The sequence below is a fragment of the Ammospiza nelsoni genome, chromosome 1, assembly GCF_027579445.1.
Source record: "Ammospiza nelsoni isolate bAmmNel1 chromosome 1, bAmmNel1.pri, whole genome shotgun sequence".
In the NCBI taxonomy this organism is placed as follows: Eukaryota; Metazoa; Chordata; class Aves; order Passeriformes; family Passerellidae; genus Ammospiza; species Ammospiza nelsoni.
In genome coordinates this window covers 125,802,719-125,812,874 of record NC_080633.1, presented here as the reverse complement: position 1 = coordinate 125,812,874, position 10,156 = coordinate 125,802,719, and positions in this window count along the sequence as shown.

The following is a 10,156-nucleotide window of genomic DNA, read 5'->3' as shown; positions in this document are numbered from 1 at the left end:
GCTTTGTGAGAGCATTATTCTTTCACTGTTGGAAAGCAGAAGGAAATGGCACCCATACCCATTGCTCCTGAAGAGGTTGCTGAGATATGTGTAGAGATTCACACAATTGAGACTGATGCTGCAAATTGCAAAACAGTATCTCACTGAAAAACATAATGAGCTATTTCAGGAAGCCAAAGTGGGAACAGAGAGTGTTTCAGTGCATTTATCTAAGCAATCACAATTCAGACTTCAAGGCAATAGAAGCAGTAAAATAAGTATAATCAAAGAAACTCACTTGTCTGGGTACATTTAATAAAAAAGGATGAATGTGGTCCTAAAGAAAGAGTGCTAATCTGTTGGTTGGTCTTCACCAGCATATTTTCTTCCCTAAGTCCTGGTAGTGGACAGGCTATATAATATTCTTTTCAATGTGAATAAATGTGAATTCTCTGCAATACAGAAAATACATACAGCTGCTAGGGGTAGAGGCAAAGATGGACCTTCACCCAGAAATCAATCATGTTATGGCTAGTTACCTCTTTCCTCATTAGCAGCACTGGCTCCAGAACAAACATCTGGTCCAGACACATGGATCTTTAACAAAACATGGCAATAATTTGTTTTTCAATTTCCCACAATATCCAAATATATAACCAAGAGCACAGCTCAGATTAACCCTTTTCCTCTGTATTTTCCCTCTGAAAATGAAAAAATAAAAAAAAAAATAAAAAGAGAAAAGAAAAATTAAGGCAAAAAAGAAAGCAGAAAGCACAAGGGAAGGGTCAAAAGCAGCAACTGAAAAACTTAAAAACTTCTATCTTGGCTGATTGAAATGTGATAGTTAGGTATCTAGGTCTATAACACCCACTTCAAGAGATCTTGGTGCTAGTCTGGGCCTTTGAACACTTACAGCACATACCTACCACTGTTGACCTGTAATTCAACACTGAATTCTTAAGTAACATTTTCTGAGAGAAAATGTTACTTCTGAGAGAGATAGAAAGTACTGTTTTCCCCATTTTCTTGACTCCAGAACTGAAACAGACACCTCAACGACTAATTTGAGGCCCCTGAAAGAAAAGTTATTACAGACAAGCTTTCACTGCAGAAAGTCATGGAAAGTCCATGCTCTTAAGTGACAGGAAACACTGCTTGCTGCCTTCAGAGTGAGTTTCATCACTAACATTTTCAGCATGAATATTTAACACTCACTAAAATGTCACATTCTCCTCTTTTGCTTTTCTTTTTTTAACAGGAAAAATACATAATACATCTTCTGTTCATCACTGCTCTTAATCTTGTAGCTCTCATGGAAAAGTTTAACCCAAATGCCATTTTCCTTGAGAGTTCTTGCATGTATTTCCTCCCTGGCCATAAAATCAAAACTAAGACCCAGCCAACTGGAGAGCAAGATTTATGTACATGGAAACCTATGCAAAATGATCCAAAAAGAATCTCAAAGAAAGGTTATCTCAGAAAAACTGAAGTTCTCTGAAAATGCTTTTGTTTAGTGCAAGCTACTAGGGATATCCACTTTGAACAAAACTTTGTTTAGATGACTAAACAAAGGTAAGAAGCCTTGTTCCTGAGAGGGTAGGAAAGATGTGACAGTAGACCAGATGGCACAAGAAACCAGTCAGCAAAAAGGACACATTTTCCAACCACTCTACATCACTCAACTTTTTCCTACATCACTCACTTTAATTTTTCCTAAAAGGACTGTCTGCCATGTTAACTACAATTTTCTGTGCAATGAATCCTCAACCACTGCTTATTCCTTGGTATCAGTTGGGTGCTATCACTCCAAGCAATCTTTTTTTTTAATGTAAATATCTAACAGGAATAAGAACAAAACAATCAATTCATACCAAATAGACCACTGAATCATCTCCTGAAGAAGCCAACTTCAAACCACTATTGATATGGCTGGAAAAGGACCCATGATTTAGATAAGAAGGATGCTTTATGATATTGGCAATCCTTTTGCCCTCTACTTGCCCCCACAACCATCTTTCTAAAACTTTCATCAGGGAAGGAGATTAAGGAAAGATGGCTTGTAATGCAGTATCAGATACAGTGCACCAAAAATTTTAGCTTCTAATCACATTCCATTTTTAATAGTCATATCCCAGATTATTTATTTTTCAGACAGCAGCTTAAGTTATTTGAACAAATTTGTGAGCAATTTCCTTTACTCCATTTCTTCAGACATTTGCAGTAATTTCATAGGTTTTACATTATTTTCTAGCTCATCACTTTTACTATCATTTTTGACTCAGAGCTCTTTTCTTTGATGTACAATAATTTGTTGTGAGAGCACAGGATATCAAAGGACAGAAAGATCTTCATCATCTAATGTGCAGCATGATCTACATGTCAGAAAGAAATAGCAAGGTTATTATTTATGCTTCCTCTCAACCATCTCTCTTGCACAATAGTCAGATTGCTGCATTCAAATTACAGCACAAAATTCATTTCACACCAAAGAAGATCCATTTAATACCAGGCAAGGAACCTTGTGGTGTAAAATCTTGTATTCTACATTGTACAGAGTAAGAAAAGGCCAGCTGCCTTTGTCCCAAATTGTTCACTGCTCTTTAGATTAACCTGCAACACCATCCAGAATACAGCATTTGGGTCCTATATGTAACATTTCTTCCTTTTTTTTTTTTTCTTGCTGTGGTTTGTTTTTGTTCTTCCCTATTTCACTTTTTCTTTTTGGTGGAAATCTGTTTTAGCCAACCAAGACAGAATCTCTTTTATTTCATTGTCAACCCATGCCCTGAAAGGTGGTTGATGCAGGTTAGTCTGGGTTTTGAGCTGCATGCAGTAATGGCATAATGTACCTGTCATTCTAATTCATGAAGCTGAAAGATAAAAATCAGCATCAACAATAAAAAGAGCAACATCAGCTTTTGTTGTTTTCCTCCCTTTTATGTCTATTTGTCTTGTTTGGTTTCCAGCAAAATTATATCAGAGCATAAACTTAGGGAAAACAATAGCTTTAATCCATTCAAGGTACATTTTCTTTTTCCAAAAAAGACATTTGATAAACTCTAGAATTCTACCTTTAATATAGTTTAACTAGAAGAACTCCCTTCTAAAACGTTTTTATATACAAAGGAAAACAATTAGGGGATGCCAAATAAATGAAAACTTCTTACTTTTTATTGTATTACCTATTTTTACAGATTTTATTTTAAAATGTATCTTTTAAAATCCCACTTAAATTATACTTCAGATTTTCCAACTACTTTTTTTTCATAACTTGATTAAAAGATTAAAACAATTTGCAGTGTCAATTGTGGAGCTAATAAATCAAGGTCTTCACACTGAAACTTCACTATTGTACAGTGAGTGAGAATAACATGAGACCATTTAGGAACACTTACAAAAGTAACACCATCAAAAATAAGGTTTTTTTTTTCAATTATGCCAATAGTATGCATTTATAGGGATGTGGGTATTAGTGCCTGTAGTGGTGAAAGGCAATATTGGTTTCTGATTAAAACCTGACTGTTCTAATATTGGCTTTGTTCCATCACATGTCTCCTTTGAAATACCCATTTACAGTTCTGACAGCAAATCTCCACCTAACATTGCTTACCTTTCTTACAGCCACCCTTGTTTTCTGCCACCTCAGCCTACACTTACAACACCAGCCCTTCCAGCCACAGCAATGTTTTCATCCAAAAGGCATCCTAATGACTGCCTTCCTCATGGGCACATAAAGGATATTATTCACTCATACAATTGTCCAATTTTCCCCTTCATTTAAAATTATTGAGATTTGGGGAATGCTGCAATATGCCAGCAATCAGCTGTGTCTATGTTCCAAGGTGAAACTCTGCCCAGTCTTGGTGAGAGGCATGGCTGTATCCTACCAGCAAGGTGGGAGCATCCCAACTTCTGCCTCCCTCCCTTACTCTTACACCTAATTGGAAATTAGGCATGTGGGCAGTTCAGAAGGAAGGTATTGGCATTCCAGACCCTGGAACCATGTCCAGATAACATCAAGACAAGTGATACAGAAAAAATTGTGAGGCAGCCTTGCCTCACAGTTTCTGTGATTGGAGGCTTCCTACCATAACTCCTCGGTGAGACTTGACACAGCTGAGATCTGCTAAGGCATTCCCTCTAGAGCTCGTCTCTCCTAAGAAAAGTCTGCTCCATGTAATCATCCATCATAAATAAATACTGTCTGATAATAAATTCTATGTCAAGGCCTCAGGTAAATAAGTGAATGATCTTCCTGTGATAACCCTTGCTCTCTCTTACCAGCTTGTCTGAAATGGTTTTTATCATCACTTGTTTCTTCCTGTTCAATATAAAGTTACAAATCCATCCAGAAACTAATCATGTTTTTCAATGTCTCTGCAAATGTTTAGCACACCTGTGTGCTCTGCAAGATAACAAGAACAATAACCACTAAACAGTAGCCTCCAGTCCTAGAATAACCTGCAAATGTTAATGCTTAATTAACATGTCAGTGTGCAACATATCCTTTAATTGCAATTCACAAAGAAAGGTAGAAATAGAAAAAGACCAAAAGGCTAAATAAACAGAAAACAATAGAAAGCAAAGTTCTTCTGAATAAGAGATTTTGTTCTTCTTCAAAGCCAGAAGTCCAAATTATCTGCAGGGCTTTTTACAATAAATTAAGTACACTATTGTATAATACTCATCTAAAACTAACTCCATATTGCTACTTCACAAGAAAAAGATAAGAGTATGATTCTATCCAACTTTCCATGTGTGCATGTCAGGTATCGCAGTATTATTTCAAACTCGACTTCTAGCACAGAAGATAAAACTGCTAGAATTTTGGCTGGCTGAACAGAATTTGAGCACAATGCAGAAGCTTACTTAAGTGTGGCAGTACTGAACACTGCCACCCTGGCACTTACTGAAGCACAGGGTGTGCTCATTTCCATATCAATGCGACACATGTTTCTCCTAGACAAAGCTGTTTCACACCACTGCAGCTATTTGAACTTTGGAAATAAATGGAAAGGTTTCTGCGTTATTGTTAAAAAACAATGAAACTTATATCCTTTGTGCACAGGATACAGTTAAAGAACTCTGTCCTTTGTAGCGCTGTATTAGTGATTTTGGGCAAAAGGAACGCATTGTAACAGAGCTGTGTTGTGCAGGAAAGACAAGCATCACTTTAAATCAGAACACAGTGTTGCATAAGTAATAGCAGTGCCTTTCAGATTTAGAAGATTATATTCACTGCAACTTTGTTCATCTGCTGAATGAGCCTATAGCAAAACCTGGGAATCGACAATAAAGTGAAATTTAAGTGATTTGTCCAAGGTCACAGAGAAACACTGGAAACAACTAACAGTCTGTCCCACTTGTGTGTCCACTCATGTTTTAATAAGACCAAGTTTCTTCTCCTTACCCCACAGAGAAAGAAATACTTTTCAGGCTGTCACAAATCAATAGTAAAATACACTGTACTGTACAAAACAGTAAGCTGTAGAGCATTTGGAAGGAAAACCAAAACCTTCAAGAAAAGCTGTCTCAAAGGACCAGAAGCTTTGTCACATCACATTAAAACCCAGGGCCCCATTGCATCCAAAAGGGTATTACTGGGAAAGAACCACATCCTCCCTGCAGTGAAAGCAAGCAAATGGTTCAATGCTGTAAAACCAAGACCATTTAAAATCACTACTTTTAGCTAAGAGCAAACTAACCATTTTTAAACTTGAAGCTTCACAGACATATAAAGAACTCATTATTGTATATGAATATGACTCCTCAGTCTAAATGCCTGTAATCCATGGCACAATACTTTTATTTAGATTGAAAAGAAATCTAGTCTACTAATGTAATCTACTAAATTAACAACAATTCCATATTCTATGCTCCCTGGGTTTTCCTTACAATAGTCTTTTCACAATGATTACAGGGAAGAAAAAAAAAGAAGGCGAGAAAAAAGTACTTTATTCAGAAAAAAAAGTATCAGAAAGTACATTTAAAGATTACTTGTCAAGTTGCCACAAGTTGAATTTTATTTTGTGACACAACAGCAAATGAGAACAATTTTTTCTCCCATGCTCTTTGAAGAATAGATGCTTTTAAGAAAACAGAAATAGAAATGGTGCTGGTACCTTTTTGTTCTTCAGCAACAGCAGGATGGAGGGTCTCTAAGCTCACAAAATCACAGAAGGGTTTCTGATGAAAGGAATCCCTCAAAATCTTCTAGTCCAGCCCCTGCTTAAAAGAAGGGTCAGCTAGAGCAAGTAGCTCAAGGCTGTGTCCAGTCAGGTTTTAAATATCATCAAGCAACAGCTTCTCTGGACAATTTATTCCAGTGTTTGATCACCCTTACAATAAAAATGTGCTTTCTTATGTTCAGATGGAATTTTCTCTATTTCCACTTGTGCCCTCTGACTCATTTCCTGTCACTGGGAGCCACTGAGAAAAAGCCTGGCTCCAACTTCTTTGCACACTTCTATCAGGTATTTCTGCACATGGGCAAGGCATCCTCAAACCTGCTCTTCTCCAGGCTGAACAATTCCAGCTTTCCATTTGCAGATGAGTGCTTGCATGTCCTTGGCATTGGTGAGGCCGCACCTCAAGTGCTGTGGCCAGTTCTGGGCCCCTCACTTCCAAAAAGACATTGAGGTGCTGGAATGTGTCCAGGAAAGGGTAGCAAGGCTCCTGAAGGGTCTAGGAAATGAGTATTATGAGAAGCAGCTGAGGGAGCTGTGTTTGTTCAGCCTCAAGAAGGCTCGAGGGCACCTCATCCCTCTCTACAACTCCCTGAAAGGAAGTTGTGCTGAGGTGGGGGCCAGTCTCTTCTACCATGCCTGAAGTGAGAAGAACAGAGGCAACTGCCTTAAGCTGAGATGGGAGATTCAGATTAGATACTAGAAAAATTTCTTCCACTGTTAAGGTAGCCAGGCACCAGAGTAGGCTGCTCAGGGGAGGAGGAGGAGTCGCTATCCCTGGAGGTGTTCAAGAAGTGTCTGGATCTGGTGATGGATGATCCAGTTTAGTGTTAGGTGGATGGTAGGACTAGATAATTTTGAAGGTCTCTTCTAAAACTGATGGTTCTATGATTCTATTTATTAATGACACATCATTATTAGCTGTTGGTGATCAGAACTACTCGTGTATTTTAAAGCTGAAGCAAGATATACCCAGCCAGGACAGGGGCCAAAAATGCTAATGGTAAGGATGAGAAGGAAGAGAGAAGGACACAATTTTCTAGTAATTTCAGTAACTGCTACTGGCCAGAACCAAATGTTATAACTCAAATTATTTTAAAGTTCACATTTATAGTTCATTTGTCTGAAAACTCTGGCCATAACATCCATGAGTTTCTCTATCCAGATGCAATCCCTGAGAGAAATACTCCTTATAATTCAAAGTAGACTTAGCCTCTGGCAGACAGAATTTTTTAATTCCCTAGAGGCTTTTGCTTTCTTACTTGAGGACTCCCATCTAAGAGAGAAGCACAGCAGGCACACCTGAACAGAAAACTGTTTAGTTCCATTCATAACTCAGTGAATTGCCCAGACTAATACACAGCAGCTGAACCCATTATTCCACAAAAAGACTACCAAGTCTGCCTTTATTCCATAAATGGACCATTATCATTATACCACATTGGAACCAATTTAGGTGTAGCAGGACATAAAGAGTAAGGTAAATGACAAGCATCAGAAGACACTATACAGATGTTACCACGCTGGGAGTATTCAGTGGGGTACCATAGAGGTAATGTCTCCCACACCTGAAGTCATGGTCAGGGGTCAAGTCTGAAATTCAATACCTGAGCCAGAAACCATAAAGATCTACAGCTAATAAAAATGGACTTTGGGAAAGCCCAGTCCTCAGCATGCTACTTTAAACTCTGAACAAGACTGCAGGCTTCCAGGAGCCCACAACTGCACAGGCAAGGTACCCCACAAGGATTTCAAAGGAAACTTGAAAACAGTCAGCCACAGAGCAGTGAATCACAGAGGCAAACCAAACCTGCAAAGAACCAGCCCACAGTGGAATCCAAATCCTATCTCTTACCTCTCCCCAAGGCTGGATATCTGAAATGGGGTACTACAACCTCCCAAGGACAGGAGCTCTCAAAGGATGTGTGAAAAAGGTCATGGCTTTTTAGCTTTTCAAAAACCAAGGTCCTTCTGAACATGTGCTGATATCGCACAGACACAAGAAGTATTAAAATACTGATACACCCCCTCTGAAGTGGAGACATTAAAATTACAGGGCAACTGCTGAAAGTAATTACAAGGATCACAACTTAGGATCTGGATGCCCACATGAAATTGCTGCTAGTACAAAATTCCCAGTTTCAATGCTTAAGTCTTTCAAAACATCCGGCTGTACATTTCTAAAATTGTGCAGTTTTTTGAATTTGGAAGGAATTAAAGAATTGCCTTTAGAAGAAGCTCAGCTCCATCACTTTTAACACTGAAGGCTCTACAGCTGAGAAAGAAAATTGGCTGTTTTGTCATAAAACAAATATCCTCCAAGTCACAGATTTCACAGTATCCTTACAGAGAAAGGTCCAAATCTCACTGGAATATAATGGGATTGAATGCATGCATTCTAAACTACAATGGAATTTAAGTGCCTACATCCAATTGAAGCGCAATTAAATTTGAGTACCTAAATCCCATAACCTGATTGAAAGTCTACCCTCAGTGTTTCACAGGATCATGGAGGCAGGTGGGACTTTGAAAACATACCACATTATGACTCAACTAGAACAAGAGAAGCTGCATTTAATTCAATAAGATTATTTCACCCTTCTCACATATAGGATTATTTTCTTGGGTTTTATTCTTTTACAACAGAAGGTGGCATTGCTGAACTACCAGTGTTACACAATTAGCAGATCCTGCATTCTCCTTCCCAGCAGAGAAAGTGCTGGGAAGTTCACAGAGGTTGCATAAAGTTGACTTACATTAATAAGCTTTCCTGATTCTGCAAGCCCAAGGTTAAAGTAAGCTAGTGGGCCAGCCAGCATGAGCAAAAATCATGGGTTTGGCATACAGGATTACAACGGCTGCACAGATTTTGATCAGGCCTATAATATATATATACACCAATCCTTTGGAAAAATAAAAAACTAGCAAACGGAGGCAGAACACACGACAGCTGGAACCAATATATGCCAAAAAAAAATAGCTAGGAAATACTTTCCACTGTTTTACACATTCAGGAACTAGTTTTGTCGTCCTCTCGCCTCAATTGCAGGGTATTGCCACAGGGTGGCTCATCACGCCTGCGATGGAGTCTCAGCCCTTTCTGCTGACAAAAGCAAGCCGGAGCAAAGCCGCTCTTTCTCCAAGCCGGATTGCCACAGACCGAGCACACAGGAAAAACAACTACAAAGAGAAAACCTGGAAAAGCACAGACCCAATTTTAATTCACCTTAGCCCCGCATAGCTTCTCTCCCGCCAGTGAGCCAACAATCATCCCTGATGATTTTACAGGGGGACAGAACCGTGTGACGCGAAGGCAATGAGCCCACATTCCTCAGCAACCAAAAATCCCACTGACTTCCTTGGAATGTCCAAATGGCCAAAACGAGTCAGCCTCACGCCTTGTTCCTATACCTGCTCACTGTGACTAAACAGATCTCGTTCTCTTCAAAGGGCGTGGGATAGGAATCCTGTTCGCTCGACAGTGCCATTATGGAAACTGACCTCACGATCACCTCGGGGCTGGTAAAAATTTGGTGTTAACCTCTACAATAAAACAATTGGTGTTAACCTCTACAATAAAACAATGTCACAAACTGTTAAGAAAGCAGACTAGCCAGCTGAAAAACGTGCACTTTTAACTATCAAATGGTTCTAGATGTGAAAAAAACTTCATTTTTTTTTAATAAAAGGAGCTTCATACAGGTATCAAACTTAATAAGTAACTCTTTACAGTTAAATAAATTCAAACATGCATATGCGACTAAATTATTGTAATGATCAAACACTATTGACTGCTATAACACAAAAGTGTTCTGAACAACTGGAAATTAGAATTCTCTTGTTTCTAACTTTTTTTTTCTTTTTTTGCTGCTCTATGTTAAGGAATATTTTCATCCTGAGTGAAACAAAGTTTAAAGTTATTATGTACTTAGCATATTTGGTTTGGTAGTGCAATTTTCAAAATGCAATTTAATCAAATTCCTCAGATTTAA